The sequence below is a fragment of the Vulpes vulpes genome, chromosome 13 (genome assembly GCF_048418805.1).
Source record: "Vulpes vulpes isolate BD-2025 chromosome 13, VulVul3, whole genome shotgun sequence".
Classification (NCBI taxonomy): Eukaryota; Metazoa; Chordata; class Mammalia; order Carnivora; family Canidae; genus Vulpes; species Vulpes vulpes.
This window is the reverse complement of record NC_132792.1, coordinates 23,523,446-23,539,174: the sequence shown is the minus strand read 5'-3', so window position 1 is coordinate 23,539,174 and position 15,729 is coordinate 23,523,446. Positions and strand designations below refer to the sequence as shown.

General features: G+C 35.6%; 1 long non-coding RNA gene across 1 annotated transcript in view; it reads left to right on the top strand.

The window, feature by feature from the left end:
* LOC140595146 (uncharacterized) overlaps window positions 1-15,729 on the top strand; it is a 57,998-nt gene that overhangs the window by 24,359 nt on the left and 17,910 nt on the right. Inside the window, exons 2-3 of the long non-coding RNA XR_011996541.1 lie at window positions 5,654-5,724; window positions 13,396-13,426. This is a non-coding gene — a long non-coding RNA (uncharacterized lncRNA). The remainder of the gene's footprint in view (window positions 1-5,653; window positions 5,725-13,395; window positions 13,427-15,729) is intronic.

Here is a 15,729-nt window from a genome sequence, read left to right as displayed (position 1 = left end):
TCCTCCAAAGCTACGTCTTTGTCTAAATACATTTAATTTGACCACGTTCTGACTTTTATCCCAGGAATTATTTCATGTCTATTAAATTTCAGGTATTTCTGAGCAAATTTAAAGAAAAATATTAGTATCTACTACATGAAAGAGTATAAACATATAATTAATTAACCTTAGAAAAATAATAATTCACACATTTTTACCTCACCTTGTGAAATAGACCTGTGTGTGTGGTGTATGTGTGTATGTGTGTATCACACATACTATAAGCAAGCCTTTGGAAATTGAGCTGTTACTGTCTCATTCATTTGCCTGAACTCAGAAATAGTGATACTAAAACCCAAATAGATGCAAGGAAGGTGAAAAAGAATTACTTAAATAAAATAAAATAAAATAAAATAAAATAAAATAAAATAAAATAAAATAAAATAAAATAAAATAAATAATAAAAAAGAATTACTCTTGTTTAAGAGTAAAATATAGTGTATAGAGAACAAAGTCTTCAATTAATTTTTTCACATTACTTTGACTAAGTAAGTAAATCTGCTTATTTCATTAAAGAAACATATAATCACCTTGTGCTAATTAATCCAGTTTCATCCTTTCCTTTCTATATGTGCACATTTCTTACAGTCTCCTAGACACTTGCCACTTAGTTATAACTTTTGTGGATTACTCTTATATCTCTCTTCCTAACTTCTTTCCTCCCAGTTACCATCTTTCTTTCCTTTCTAACTACTTTAATGTTGCTAACAACCATAAATTATTCTTCTGCTAAATACATTTTTCTACATTTTCCATTTTGTTCATGGCATTACCATCTTTCCAGTAATTCAGACTTGGCAATCAGTGTCTTATTGGTGCCTTCCTTCTTTTCCATTCAATCCATTAACTGAGAGATGCTGAGATTTATAAGCCACATTCTGTTGTCTTATATTTTTCAATCTGGTGGGAAAGGCAGACAACCAAAAAGACACAGTGCTTTAAAACCTTGCTGTATAAATATCCAAAAGCAGTGAGATATCATATTCCAGAAACTCATAATTGATGTTGGGGGAAATGAGGAGAGACTGGAAGAGACTGAGCAGAAATCAAGGAAGGCTTTCTGGGTACTGTAGTGCCAAGTACTGGCAATTGCATATCTGAAAGATTCCTTGCTTCTCTTTTGCATTCTACCATTTAAAGAGACAATTCTAATTGAGGTTCGCATTACATGTAGAATGCAATCATCACTCCTTATCTGCAGTTTTGCTTTTAACGGTTTCAGCTACCCACTTGTCAACCACTGGAAGCAGATATTCCTCCTTCTGAGAGATTCTCAGAAATTCAATAGTAGCTTCATCATTCCCCTCACTTCATCTCATCCCATGCGCATTTTGTCATCTCACATCACAAGAAAGGTGAGTATAGAACAATAAGATATTTTGAGAGAGAGAGCAAGAATGACAGAGTATATTCACATGACTTTTATTTTTTTTTCTATTTTTTTTTTGGAGTTCAATTTGCCAACATATAACACCCAGTGCTCATTGCGTCAAGTGCCCCCCTCAATGCCCATCACCCAGTCACCCCAACCCCCTGCCCACCTCCCCTTCCACTACCCCTTGTTCATTTCCCAGAGTTAGGAGTCTCTCACGTTCTGTCTACCACTCTGATATTTCCCACTCATTTCCCTCTCCTTCATATAACTTTCATTACAGTATATTGTTCTATTTTATTATTAGTTATTGTTCATCTCTTATGGTGCCTAATTTATAAATTAAACTGTATTACAGGTATATATGTATAAAAAATACAACATAGTGTAGATATAGAGTTTCGTACTTACTACCTGTGGTTTCAGCCATCCCCTGGGGGTCTTGGAACATATCCCCCAAGGATAAGGAGGCACTACTGTATATCATTGCAAAAGCAGGAACCAAAGATTCCTTTCTGCTTCTTTCTGTTTTATTCCTGTAAACTCTTTCACAGAGGTGTCAGTTGTTAGTCATCTTGGTATTTTCTATATTTTTAGTCTTAATACTCCCCTACTAGAAAACTTGGAATGTTTTCTACTGCTCAGGGTCTATTATTCAATCCATGGACTGGCCTTATTTGTACAAGTCCAATTCACACATTCTAAGGTTGCTCTATCAAATATGGCAGTCACCAGACACATGTGGCTATTGGAATTTCAAGTTAAAGTAATTAAAATTAAATATAATTATAAATTTAGTTTCTTGGTCACAGTAGCCACATTTCAAGTGTTCAAAAGCTACATGTGGCTAGTTGCTACTGCATTAGATGGCACATACTGTAAATATTTTCAACCTTTCAGAAAGTTTTATTATACAATACTGATTTATTTTTTTTTAATTGGATTGTAATTTTTTTTCTCTAGGTAACTCTTAAGTTCCTCATTTATATGACTTTGCTCCTTCTGATTTTTCTTCCTAAAATGGCTTTCCTTCTATTTCTCTTTAAACGGCATTTATCTTTCAAGATCCAGTTCAATTTCATTCAGTTTCTCCTCTGTAAAATTTTCCTAATCCCTATGTCCAGAAGAGTCTTCATTACCTAATTTTCACAATTTATCAGTTTTGTTTGACATTTATCACTTTATATCTTGCATTATAGATATTTGTGTACGTCTTATTTTTCTACTAGACTATATGCTCTCTAGCCACCATTTTCTACACCTACCACATTCTTATCTTATCAAGTATTTATTAAATGATTAGATTTTAGTTGAGTTTCAGTCAGATTTTTACATGTGGTATTCATACTTATAATTTCTTTTAATCTTGAGAAAAAAGATTTGGAAAGAATACTTGGAGGCTTAATATAAAATATCTGGAGGATTGTAATGTTATTACTTTTATGTATTTGAACAAAGACAAAATGCTTAAAAATATAATTAATCCATTATCTCTCCATTAAAGAACATGTAATTACTGCAGTCTATGAGGGATTTAGGAAAATCCCTACTGGTAGAAACTAGCAGCATTTTTTAAAAAAATCAAGAAGTAGGTTCAGTCAGTTTTTCATTCTACTTTGTTTTTTTTTTTCATTTTTTTTCATTCTACTTTGATATTTATTTTCAAAATAATGATAATCCAGGTGCCTGTAATCTGATTTCCAATTAAACCATTTTTCTACTCACAGATGCTTTTTATCAGGTAGCCTTGTTTTTCCAGTACTTTCAACTTATTCTCAAACACATCAGTGTTCCTTCTAGATAATTCCAAACAAATTCCTAAAAATAAAGATTTCAATGGTCTGATAATATCTTAGATCATATGAACCTCAAACTCCAGTGTGTAAGAAATGTAAGTTAATTTTCTTATAACTATACCATGTCAGGCACAAATTTTTATTCTACCACATATTACACTCATAATCAGGAGGTTCACTCTTTTCTAGGATTTTGTATAAGTTCTGGAGGACTTAGGAAGTCTATAACCATGGCCAGAGAAGAGTTTGGCCTTGTAGAATATCAATGCCCAGTATGTTCACTGGTATTGAAGAGATAAAAATATTGGGTTCTATTGGGGGAGAATCCCAATTTGCAGGGTCAGAGGGACTTTCCTGACCATAACTGTTTGCCTTCTGTGTCCTTTGATGGTGTCAAGGGGGTCAGAAAGTTTCTGAGAGTTACCATGTATTAGAGTATATTTGTCTCCAGTATCAATCAGAGCCATCATCGTTTATGTTTATTTCCTGGAGACCAGTGAATAGTGAACCCCAAGGACTCCAATCACCTCCAAAGGTCATCACCTGGAGATAATCTTGGCCTGCATCTTTTACCTGGGGGATGGGAAGCACCCACCCTGAATAGGACTTTATCCCTGAGGCTTCTGCTAGGTTAGGCAAAATATCAGGGATGGTAGGGCAACTGGGGCAGGTCTGAACAGGTTTTAAAGCTTTCCACAGCCTGGCCAACGGAGCATTGGGCTGCTGATACACCTTTTTAGGTGGTGCCCTAGCAGCAGTAAGGTCAAACCATATTTGCTTCCAGTTACTTTTATCAGATCCTCTAAAGCTGATAGGAATAGCCTTTTGGCTGAGCTTCCTCTCTGATTTGTGTCTTCCTCTCTGATTTGTGTACCCATTCCAGGGATTTATCAGTTTGTTCAAATGGTCAGTGGATTGCCCAACATCATAAATGTCTTGTTCCCATGACTGGGGTCACCGTGGATTTCAGAGTCCAATACCAAGTGCTAGGGTCAGACTCAGAAGTATCTTGAGTTCATTCTGCAGTAAATGTGGCCTAATCAGGGCCTTCAAAGATAGAGGCATAGATGGCCTGTCTCACTCGCAACTTCCTAACTCCTCTATAGACTTCCGGGGTCCCCTAAGCCCAGGGAGATCCTCCTCATTGGACTAAGCCTCCCTGTAGAGTGGAATAATCAATCTACAAGGCAGTGAGCACCCTGAACTCCCTAAGGACCATGCAGGCACCGCCAGAGGGCAGCGGGGTATGGTGATGCGGCCCATTTTCTCTGTCTCCTGCCCTTGAGAGAAAAGCCCCAGCTCCAGGGTATGTTAGCTGTGCTCACCATGCCTGGATTTTTTTTTCCTGGCATTCTGTTGAAAGTGGCAGTATTATCAGTAAGTGTAGCAGAAGTACATTCTCTCATCATGAGTATTTCCCGAACTGGGGGCTGGCGGCTGGCTGAGGTTGCTGTCGCTGGGTTTTGCTTTCTGCTGTATTAGAAATCAGATGCCAGGGGCCGTTTCATCTCACTCTACTCAACCGCAACATCCCCCTTTTGCTCTCATTTTCTCGGGGATTCCACCTCTTAGAGTCTCATCCGTGCTCTGTCACAAACACTTGGACCATGACCTGTGACAGCCTGTACCCTCCTGGCTTTACAAAAGGCACGCTGAATTCTCCAAATTAGCATCCTGCTCTCCCACCTTACCTGCCAGCCCTTAACCTAGCAGGGTAGTGAGTGCTCCCACGTCTTTCTCTCACATGAGCTCTTCCTGCCAGTTTCTCACCGGAGCTTCACCTCCCAGCCCAGCATCGGAATCGCACAGAACTACCCACAGCGGAGCCCAGGCCGCCGCACCGCCGCGGTTACCCTCCGCGCAGTGCACCCCGCGCAGGCGCAGACGCACCAAACTCCGGGGAAGAGCCGGCGTTTCCCGCGGTTCCAAACTCTCGCGATATCCATAAGCGAGGCACATCCGGGTCACTGCTCCTACCCGGAAGGTGTGAGGCCCGCCCAGGATTGCCCCGCAGGCGATGCCGCTCTCCCGAGATCCAGGCTGGGTTGCCAGGTGTTGGTTCGCAAACTGGGTCCTGTGTGTGGAGGCCAAGGAGGCCCAAAGGTAGGAGCAGACCACGCTCTAGACTCCTAGGTGGCCGTGTTTATGAGCAGGGGAAGTTCTATACCAGGCTTGTCTTAGGCGCTGCAAGAACTGTAGTAGAAGCTTATATCGAAGTCTTCGTGGTCTCCAGCCATGTGCACCGTCAAGAAGGCCTCAAGGCATTAGTGTCTGGAGCCTGTGTCTTTGAAGATGGCCCAACACTGGGAATGGTGGGCAGAAGGTGCATTCCGTGGACTAGGGAAGGAGTCAGGAGTCTCCATTTGCCCGGGTCCCGCCCACAAGCCAGCCAGGGGTCACTTCCTCTCCATGACCTCCTCCAACACTGTATCATCTCTTCCTCCAGGTAGAATGTTGCAGATTGAGCCACTTATACAGTGGGGAGGAAGATAGGAAGAAGGAAGAACGCGGCTAACAGTGAGTACCAGATGAGAATTCACCGTGGGTAATCCCACTTAAACCATTGAGTAAACTAGCACTTTATTCAGAACCGATTTTATTTTATTTTATTTTATTTTATTTTATTTTATTTTATTTTATTTTATTTTATTTTATTTTTAAAGATAGATTGATTGATTTGAGGGACAGAGAGAGAGAGAGAGAGTGCGAGTGCACAAGCAGAGGAGGGGCACAAGGGGTGGGAGAAGCAGACTCCCCCTGAGCTGGGAGCCGAATGTGGGGCTGGATTCTGGGACCTGGGGATCATGACCTAGGCCAAAGGCAGATGCTCAACCGAATGAGCCACCTCGGGACTCCAAGGTGAACCCATTTCAATACAGGTTTCTTCGTGTTGAGAACTTCCCAGCATATGTCATAATTTCAAAGTAATCTATTGAAAGAAAGCAGACATCAGATTTTTCATTTGAGGCTCAGAGGCTAAATCTTTTGCTCAAGATTCCTGAACTAGGGAAAGGGTGATATTTGAACCCATACCTTTACTTTCCAGTCAGGTAACATGGCTTTCATCGACCTGTCCTGACTACATTGACTACATTCACTAGACAATTGTTAAATCCTTTGATTTCTCTTTATGTATAAATGCCAGTGATTTTTCAAAGATATGTTTAGTATTCCCACCATAGAATAAAGCAAAGCTTTGTGTATTTATTCCAATATAAAATCATGCTGTTTCATTCCAGGTTTGCTGTTGCAGAAGAAACTGTCCATTTTTTCAATTATAGGATTTATTACTGTAATAAGCTAGAGAGGAAAGTATATTTTCTCTGCTTTAATTTTTCTCATCACAATATGAATGTTACTTAAGGCATTGTACTTTGTGGTGGGATCCAGATTTTCGTGGGTACATCAAGGCTATTTTTTTTATTTCTCCAAAATGATGAAGTGAATTCCAACAAGATACTTTATTTTATGATGTAAAAAAGAATTCTCAATTAACCTTTAAAATTAAGTCCCACCGTAGATAAGCATGTCCTTAAGTAAACTCTTGAGTGCAATGAGGAAAATTTAAAGCAGGTAAAAATATATATTATATCTAACATAAATGATATAAGAAATATTTTATCTCTGATACATATAGTGAAATCAACTCATGGGAAATAGCATTAAAAGCAGAATTAGAAATAATGTAAAATCATTTTAAGCTAAACATAATTCTCTTAAAAATGACAAGTTGACAGTTTAAAGAGCCTCAAGCTTCATCCTGCCAATGTTCATTTCTCTTTTGCTTTTTCATTTGAAGATGCTTTTAAAAGATAGGCATCATCAAAAGTATTCCTGGCAATGCTAAGCACATCGAGAGGATAGTTTTCCTCATTTCCAAGTTTGGTTGAGTAGAGAGACTCACCTTTTTGATTTATCATTAAAGAATTGCAAATATTCATCTAAATACTGATGTCATTAGAAGGCACTTTCTAATTTTGTGAATATGTCTCTTCTCAAAATGTCTTTTTAACATTGGCATTATTGAACAAATTTATTTCTTTTGAGAGAGGAAAATCTTTTAACATAATGAGAATAACCATAAAACCAAGAGAGGCATATCTCTTGGATAAATGAAAAATAAGTAAAATATGAAATACATAAATTTGAAAAGATACGTTCATTTTGTCTATGAATTTATAAAGTAATCATTTTTATTAAAATTACTAGTTGATTCTGCAAACAAAGAAACCTTTCTTCTGAACTAATTATTAAGTTGGATATACTTTTATTTGTATATTATGGTTGCAGTATATATTTCCACCCTTTTAGGTAACTTAGAGGCAACTTATATTTTCATAATAGTATGAAGAGGTAGATGCTTCATCCCTGACTACAAAGAGACATTTTGAAAATGGCAGAAATTAAAAAATAAAAAGAATCAATGGTCCCATACCACATGTTTTATCTCTAGTGTCTTGAAATGAATATTGCACAAGAGTGGAAGTATATCTTCTTAAGTGAAAGTCTCCTCTTGGGACGCCTGGGTGGCTCAGTGGTTGAGCGTCTGCCTTCAGCTCAGGGTGTGATCCCAGAGTCCCAGGATAGAGTCCCACATCGAGCTTCCTGCATGGAGCCTGCTTCTCCCTCTGCTTGTGTCTCTGCGCCTTTCTCTCTCTCTCTCTCTCTATGTGTGTGTGTGTATGTGTGTGTGTGTCATAAATAAATAAATAAATCTTTAAAAATAAATACATTTTATCTGATAAAACGATTCTTTTTAGCATTAGTGTCTAAGCAAGTGTACTGAAATTTAAAAAAAAAAAAATAGCCAGGTAAAATTCTATTTAAAATTTTAATGCAATTTTGTTTGGGGAATTGTTTAGCATGTTTGTTGGAAGATTCATGGAAAAGCAACACAATGAATCTGTTTAAATGAATTTTATAAAAAGCAAGAAATCTACACAACAAATAGATTTATAAAACTATTTGACCAACCAATTTTAAAAAATGAATGAGTATTTTACTTAATATTTATGTTTTCTTATAAATTGCTCATAAGATAGTATTTTTATAAATTGAAGGATAAAAAACAAAGAGTTTTGTAGTCTGGTTTATATAAAAGTAAGATCTGGGCTGGACTTTCAAAACTGTTTAGTATTCTATTGTGTTTCTAATATAAAGAGGACAGCTTCTGTGTATTTTGAAGTGCCGGAGGGCATTTTAGAATGTCTACTCCACCTCGCAGCTGGATCTGGAAGTCCACTTTGTATTTTACATTTACCACACACACAAACACACACACAACAAATAATGCTTAGCATAGTATTAGCTATTAGTTAGACTTGGAACTACATCAGTAAAATGAGGAAATCTGATTATGCTTATTAGGTTAGTGGATGGGGTGATAGTAGTGCAAACAATGAATTAAAAGTTTCCTTGAAATAAAAGGTGATAGATAGATCACCATGGAAAACTGGAATGGAAAATTAATCACAGAGCCAAGGGCAGAATCCTAATGGAAACCAAGAGAAACCAAGAGATATAACATAGTTTTCATGCCCTTTAACTGTTATGTCATGGCAAGTTTGTTATAAAGGAATTTAAACTCTATAGCAAATTTAATGCTAAAGAAGGAAAAAGGAATGTAGTGGTTTGAAAAAGATATGCATGATTTTATTCATATATCTACATCTCGATTGACAGTTTAAAGTGAACTAACCAATTGAATAAATTAAAAACTAATATCACTGTGATGAATCTATCAGTTGCTTTGTTGCATTCAATCAAGTCCTCAAAACAAGTCACCTATCCAGATAATATTTTCTCAAGCACAAATGCTCTGGTTGAGATGTCATTTCATCTATCTATCAATCATCTCTCTAACTATGTTATTTTAAATATTAATTATCTGCATTGTGAACAGTCTGGTTTCAAGATAGATATTGTGAAATGGGTAAAACCCAAATAAGAAAATATAGTAAAAGCAATGTCTAAATTTAAATAATATCTGAAGTGTTCAGTTACTTTCCTAACTTCTTTCCAAGGAGTACTTTAGTTTTTGGATCACTCCGTAATTGATGGTGGATAAATTGTGTATAGGAGACAGTTGAGGCTTTCCTTAGAAACTGTATAACTTTAAATCTGTGACAGCTTTTGGAATGAGATTGAAATAATTGGCTCTAAATTCTTTCTAAGTCTTTCATAGCTAGTATATAGACAGCTGTATTTTGTTAGTTTATTAGCCATAAACCAGTTAATGTATTACAAAAAACATAAAAGATAAAGTTATTTATATTAATGAGCTAGAAACCACTAATTAAATCATTAAAGTAAGAGATCTTGGCACTAAGGTAAGTCATAGTGAAGTATGTTGTTTATAACAGATCTACTTCTCATTCTGTACCTCACAAAAACACATTTAAAAAAAGAATAGGAAGAGGTGTAAGCTTTTCAGTTCCTTGAACTTCAGGGCTATGATGTAAAGCAACTTTACCTTCTGCCTGCCTAGCATATAGTGAGCACACAATAAACACTAGCTAAAATGCATTATTTTTAATAGTATCCTACTTTCTATCTGTTCTTTTATTCTCACTTCATTTTCTCCATTGGTGCTTTGCTCAAGAGAACACTGAATTCTTGGGTACAATATGAAGCCTTGGGTTTGGTTCTTTTAGTAAAAAGAAAAATAAATTGCTGAGAGCTTGACTTCAGGGAGGGTATTCCCTAAGCACACATTTTTGTGAAGTCTTGGAAACCTAGGTTTCTACAGTATAAATGTAGAAGTCTATTAAGTTGTTTGGATAACAGAAGTTACTGGAGAGGGATCTAATAACCCCTATCAAAGAGTTTATTTGATAGAATTAAATAGGGCTGAGAGGAGAATTTCTCTATGTCTTTAACATCTGTTGGGACAGTTATTTCCAGTCCTTGCAAAATTATTATGTTCCATGAACTCCTGAGCTGTGATTCATTCCTAGCGAACTTAAAACATTACTCTCCTCTAGGATGTGCCTGGATTTTTAATAGACTTTTTCTCCCAAACACATACACACACCTCAAATACATTGTCAATATTGTTTGATCAGTAAGCTGTGGAAACTTTAACTAAAACTGAGTTAAAGCAGTGTTAAATGCGTGCCTTTTCCCATTCAATTCCTTGTGCTCCATATGCATTGTCAAATGAATAAAGCTCATGAAACCTGCAGTATTTCCAGGACTTCATGTAGCTCAGATTACAATTACTTACCACACATATTAACACATGTGGAAAATGTTTCATGGGATAGAAATAACTTTTTTTAAGTTGATCTGTTCTTTAAATAAACTTTTAATTTTTAGAACAGTGTCACATTTATCGAAAAATTACAAAGACATTATCCCCATATTATTTAGGGTATTACATTAATATGGTACATTTGTTCCAATTAACAAACTGATGTTGAGGCATCATTATTAACTTGAAGTCCACATTTCATTCAGATTTCCTCAGTTATTACCAAATGTGTGCCCCTTCTCTGTTCAGTATTCCATCAAGGATACTAGATTACATTTAGTTATCCTGTCTCCCTTGGTTGACTATTGACACTTTCTCCACTTTTGCTTTTAATGATCTTGACAATTTTAAGGAATACTGGTCAGATATTTTGTAGAATGCCCCTCAGCTGAGATTTTTGTCTATGTTTTTTCTTGTGATTAGAATTGGTATATGGGTTTTGGGTCAAAAGACCATAAAAATAAGGTGCCACTTTCATCATGTTATATCAGGGGTACGTTTTATTAACATGACTTATCATTTTTGATGATAACCTCGATAATAGGTTTCTGCACTATAAAATTATTATTTCCCTCCTCCCTTCCATACTGTACATTTTGGAGGGAAGCACTATGTGCAACCACATGTAAGTAGCAGAGAGTTAATGTTGCAGCTCTTTTTGAGCACTATCCACATTCGTTGTTTGGAATTCTCCTGTGTGGTAGATTTGTCTATTCTTTCTTATTTATGTAATTTTTAACTTATTCAGTCATTTATTTATATCAGTATGGACTCATGGATATTTATTTTATAACTTTTTAAATTAATCTAATATAATTTTACTCATCATTTTTACAAAAATTGTCCCAGGTTTGCCCACTGGGAACTCTTCAGCTTGGCTCCTGTGTCTCCTTGACATAGATTCTGCACTTACTATTATTATTATTTTTTACCACTTCCTTACTTTCTGACACTACAAAATGTTCTAAATCTTGTGTATCATCTTATGTATTTCTTTTTTTAAAAAAGATTTTATTTATTCATGAGAGGCACAGAGAGATAGAGAGAGGCAGAGACACAGGCAGAGGGAGAAGCAGGCTCCATGCAGGGAGCCTGATGTGGGACTCGATCCCAGTCTGCAGGATCACGCCCTGGGCCAAAGTTAGGCGCTGAAGCGCTGAGCCACCCAAGGATCCCATCTTGTGTATTTCTTGCCATAATTTTAAAGTCAGCCATTACTTCAAAAGTGCTGGTTATTTTATACATTTGTAATAAAATTAGGTCAGTTTATTATAGTTTGTGTTCCATCCTGGGATTCCTCTGACTTCCTAAATATTTATTTTTTCTCCTCTTCCTCTTCCTCTTCACATTTAGGTTCACTCTGGGGTATAAAGTTCTATGGGTTTTGACACATGTATAGTGTCATCATTCCTGAATTGTGCAGAATAGTTTAGCCTCCTCTTGTGCTATGAATATTCATCCCTACCCTCTCTGATCCTGAAGCCCTGGAAACCAATGAACTTTTTACCATCACTATTGTTTTGCATTTTCTAAAATGATGTACAATTGGTAATTGTGTAGTTTACAGCTTTTTCAGACTAACTTAATTTCATTTAACTTATTATTTCAGATTATTATTTCAGATTCATTTTTCTTTATTTTTTGTGCTTTGATAACTCATGTCTTACTATGGTTAAATTATGTTCCATTGTGCAAATGTATAGGTATTCCACAATTTGCTTATTCATTCATCTATTGAATGACATCTTAGTTCCTTCTGGCTTTTAGTGATTTTGAATAAAGATGCTATGAACATTCTAATACAGGTTTTCATGGGGACATAAGTTTTCAAATCATTTAGGAAATACCTGTTAGCACAACTGCTGGATCATATGGAAGGACTATGTTTAGTTTTGTAACAAAATGTTAAATTATCTTACAAAATTGCTGTCATTTTGCCTTCCCACCAAGAAGGAATGAAAATTTCTGTTAAAAAAACATCCACATTCTTGCTGCAACTGGTATTCTCAGTTTTAAAAATTTTAATCGGTCATAATAAGTGTGCGGTGGTATCTCACTGTTTTAATTAGTAATTCCATAATTGTATATTATGTTAAACATCTTTTTTATATACTTGCTTGCTACATATGGATTTTCTTTGGTGAAATCTTTTCAATTTATTGTCCAGTTTTTTAATTTGATTGTTTTCTTATTTTTGAAATTTAAGCATTTTTTGTATACTTGGCTAGAAGTTCTGTATCAGATATGCTTTAGAAATATTTTCTCCCAATCTTTGACTATTTTTTTCTTTAAAAAAAAAAGATTTCTTTATTGTATTTTAGAGCAAGAGAGAGCACAGGCAGTGGGAAGGGCAGAGGCAGAGGAAGAGGGAGAGAATCTCAAGCAGACTCTGCTAAGCACAGAGTCCAACGAAGGGCTTCACCCTATGACTCTAAGATTGAGATCATGACCTGAGCTGAAACCAAGATTTGGATGCTTAACTAACAGAGCATCCAGGTGCCCCGTTTATTTTTTCATTCTCTTAACAGAATCTTTCATAGAGTGGATGTATTAAATTTTAAGGTATAATTTACACTTTGTTTCTTTCATGGATTGTGTTTTGGTATTGGCTCTAGAAATCAACCAAAGCCATATCACTTGTTACTTAGTTTTCTTCTTATGTTGTCTTCTAGTTTTAACATCTTGTGTTTACTCTTAGGCCTATGATCAATTTTTACCTAACTTTCTTGAAAAATAAAAGGTTTGTGACTTTGTTTATGTTTTTACTTAGGGACCACAAATTATTTCAGCACCATTTTTTGAAAGGATTGTCTTTTCTTCATTGAGTTGCCTTTGCTCCCTTGTTAAGGGTCAATTTACTAAATTTGTGTGAAACTATTTTTAGGCTCTATATTCTGTTGCACTGATCTATGTGTTTTGTTTTTTTTTTTTGCCAGGATATGCTGTCTTGATTGACGTAGTTTTACAGTAAGTATTGGAATTGAGTAATGTGAGTCAGCTTTGTTCTTTTTAGTATTAGGCTGGCTATTCTAGATATCTGACTTTCATATAAACTTTAGAATAATTTTGTTGATATCTTCCAAAGAGCTTGTTGGATTGCAGTTGTGCTGAATCTGTACATCAAGTTGAAAATAATTGACTTAACAATAATTGAATCTTGCAATTCATGATATGTATGTCATTTATGCTTATATATATGTATTCCATACATGCACATAAATGATAGAAAATTAAATCACAAGCAGTATTAATACAATAAGAATTTAAACTACTCCATATAGTTAAAAAAAAAAAAAAAAAGCAGAGTGGCACAAAGTAACAGATCCTAAAGTGACACAACATAAAAATGACCTTTTACAGAAGATTATATCTTTAGATCAATAATTTCCAATTTATATAACACCTTATTTTAAGATTTTATTTATTCATGAGAGACAGAGAGAGAGAGAGAGAGAGAGAGGCAGAGACAACAGGCAGAGGGAGAAGCAGGCTCCATGCAGGGAGCCCGATGAGGGACTTGATCCCGGGATCCCAGGATCAGGCCCTGAGCTGAAGGCAGACACTTAACCACTGAGCCCCCAGCATCCCTGCACCTAATTTTTTTAAACACAGTCTTTTATATTCACTTTCTTTTTCCCATTTGCTTTGATGTACCATTCCACATATACTATTACAAAAAGTAATTTTTAAATTATAAGTCAATCCCTCAGAAAGGAATCCTTTTTTTCCTTCTTCTTCTTTAAGTTCAGAAAACAGCATAGGGGATGATGGTGGAAGGCAGGGAAAACAGAATAGCAAGTTACAGAGAGGGAGAAAAACCATGAGAGACTCTTAACTATAGAAAACTAACTAAGGGTTGCTGGAAGGGAGTGGGAGGGTGGATGGGATAATTGGTATTGGGCATTAAGAAAAGCATGTGATGTGATAAGCACTAGGTATTATATGCAACTGATGAATTATTGAACAATACATCTGAAACTAATGTATTGTTATATTGCCTAATTGAATTAAAAAATAATAATTTTAGAACTGGCTCTAAAGTCTAGAAATTGTCTGGTCCTGTGTAAGTTCAGGAAATAAGAAGAAAGGAATATGACCATTTCTAGAGAGAAAGCTAAAGACTTGCTAAATAAAAATATTTAGTATCTCATTTAGAATCTCTAATAGTTAATAGGCAATAACCAGGAACCAATATAATTCGGACAAGTAAGTCTTAGAAGTTGAGTCTAAAACTTTATCTTTTCTTTTTTTTTTTCCTTCTCATTTGTATCATTACTCAACTTTTATCTCAGGTAACCTTAATGTTAAATTCAAATTGCTAAAAAACTTTTGTGAATATCAATGTCTTTTGTTTTTGTCTAACAAAAAAAGAAAAAATGCCAGAAAATATAATTGAATTAACATGTAGGAAAATCAAAGATTTTAAAAACTATACCCCAAAGTTTCAGTAGGGTAATGACTTAGATTCACATTTTTACAATACTGTGATGTTTCACAAAGTCTAATTTATGAATATCACTAATAAATTTGTCTTCTCTTCACGTTTATGTTACATTTAGATATCTCACAATGTAATTGCCTGTCACTTTAGATTCATCTCCAGAGATTTTAATATATACTTAAAAACATATTGAATAAATTCTTTTTATGGAAAGATCAATTGCAAATATTCAACATTTTGTATGAATGAATAAGGCATACCATATCTGCATGCTAGATTTTACATTCCATGGGAGCCCATTGCATGACTTTAATAGAGAAGGGCACAAAATCACTGGGTACATTGGTAGAGAGAAGGCAGTTATGGTTTTGCCAAATATCAAAAAGTCATTGATTGTCTTATTTTGCCCTTGGTGTAGGCAGAGTAACTGCATGGGGTGACCATGAGCATATACTGACAAAATCTTCCATGAATTAGCTGTTTCAGATTTACTATCTGCTAGTGGCTTACAATACCAGCGTTTTTGTTTTGCTTTTTTGTTTGTTTTGCCTTTCAAATTAGTATTTGTCCTCACGGACTTAGCAAGTCTCACAGGAGACTGACTATACCAGAAAGCATTTGTATTGCCATTCCAGATGGAGTCACTTCCATGAAATGCATGAGCTCCTTAGATAGAAGGCATTTCTGACCTGCATTAGCAAAAGGTCTCAGCTGGTTTAGCATTTGTATCAAGTCTGTATCTTCTCTCATGACACTCTTGGACTCTTTTCTTCACCTTTGATCTACAGATAGATGCTTACTTTTGTCAGCTCCTACTTGGTTCATCTCT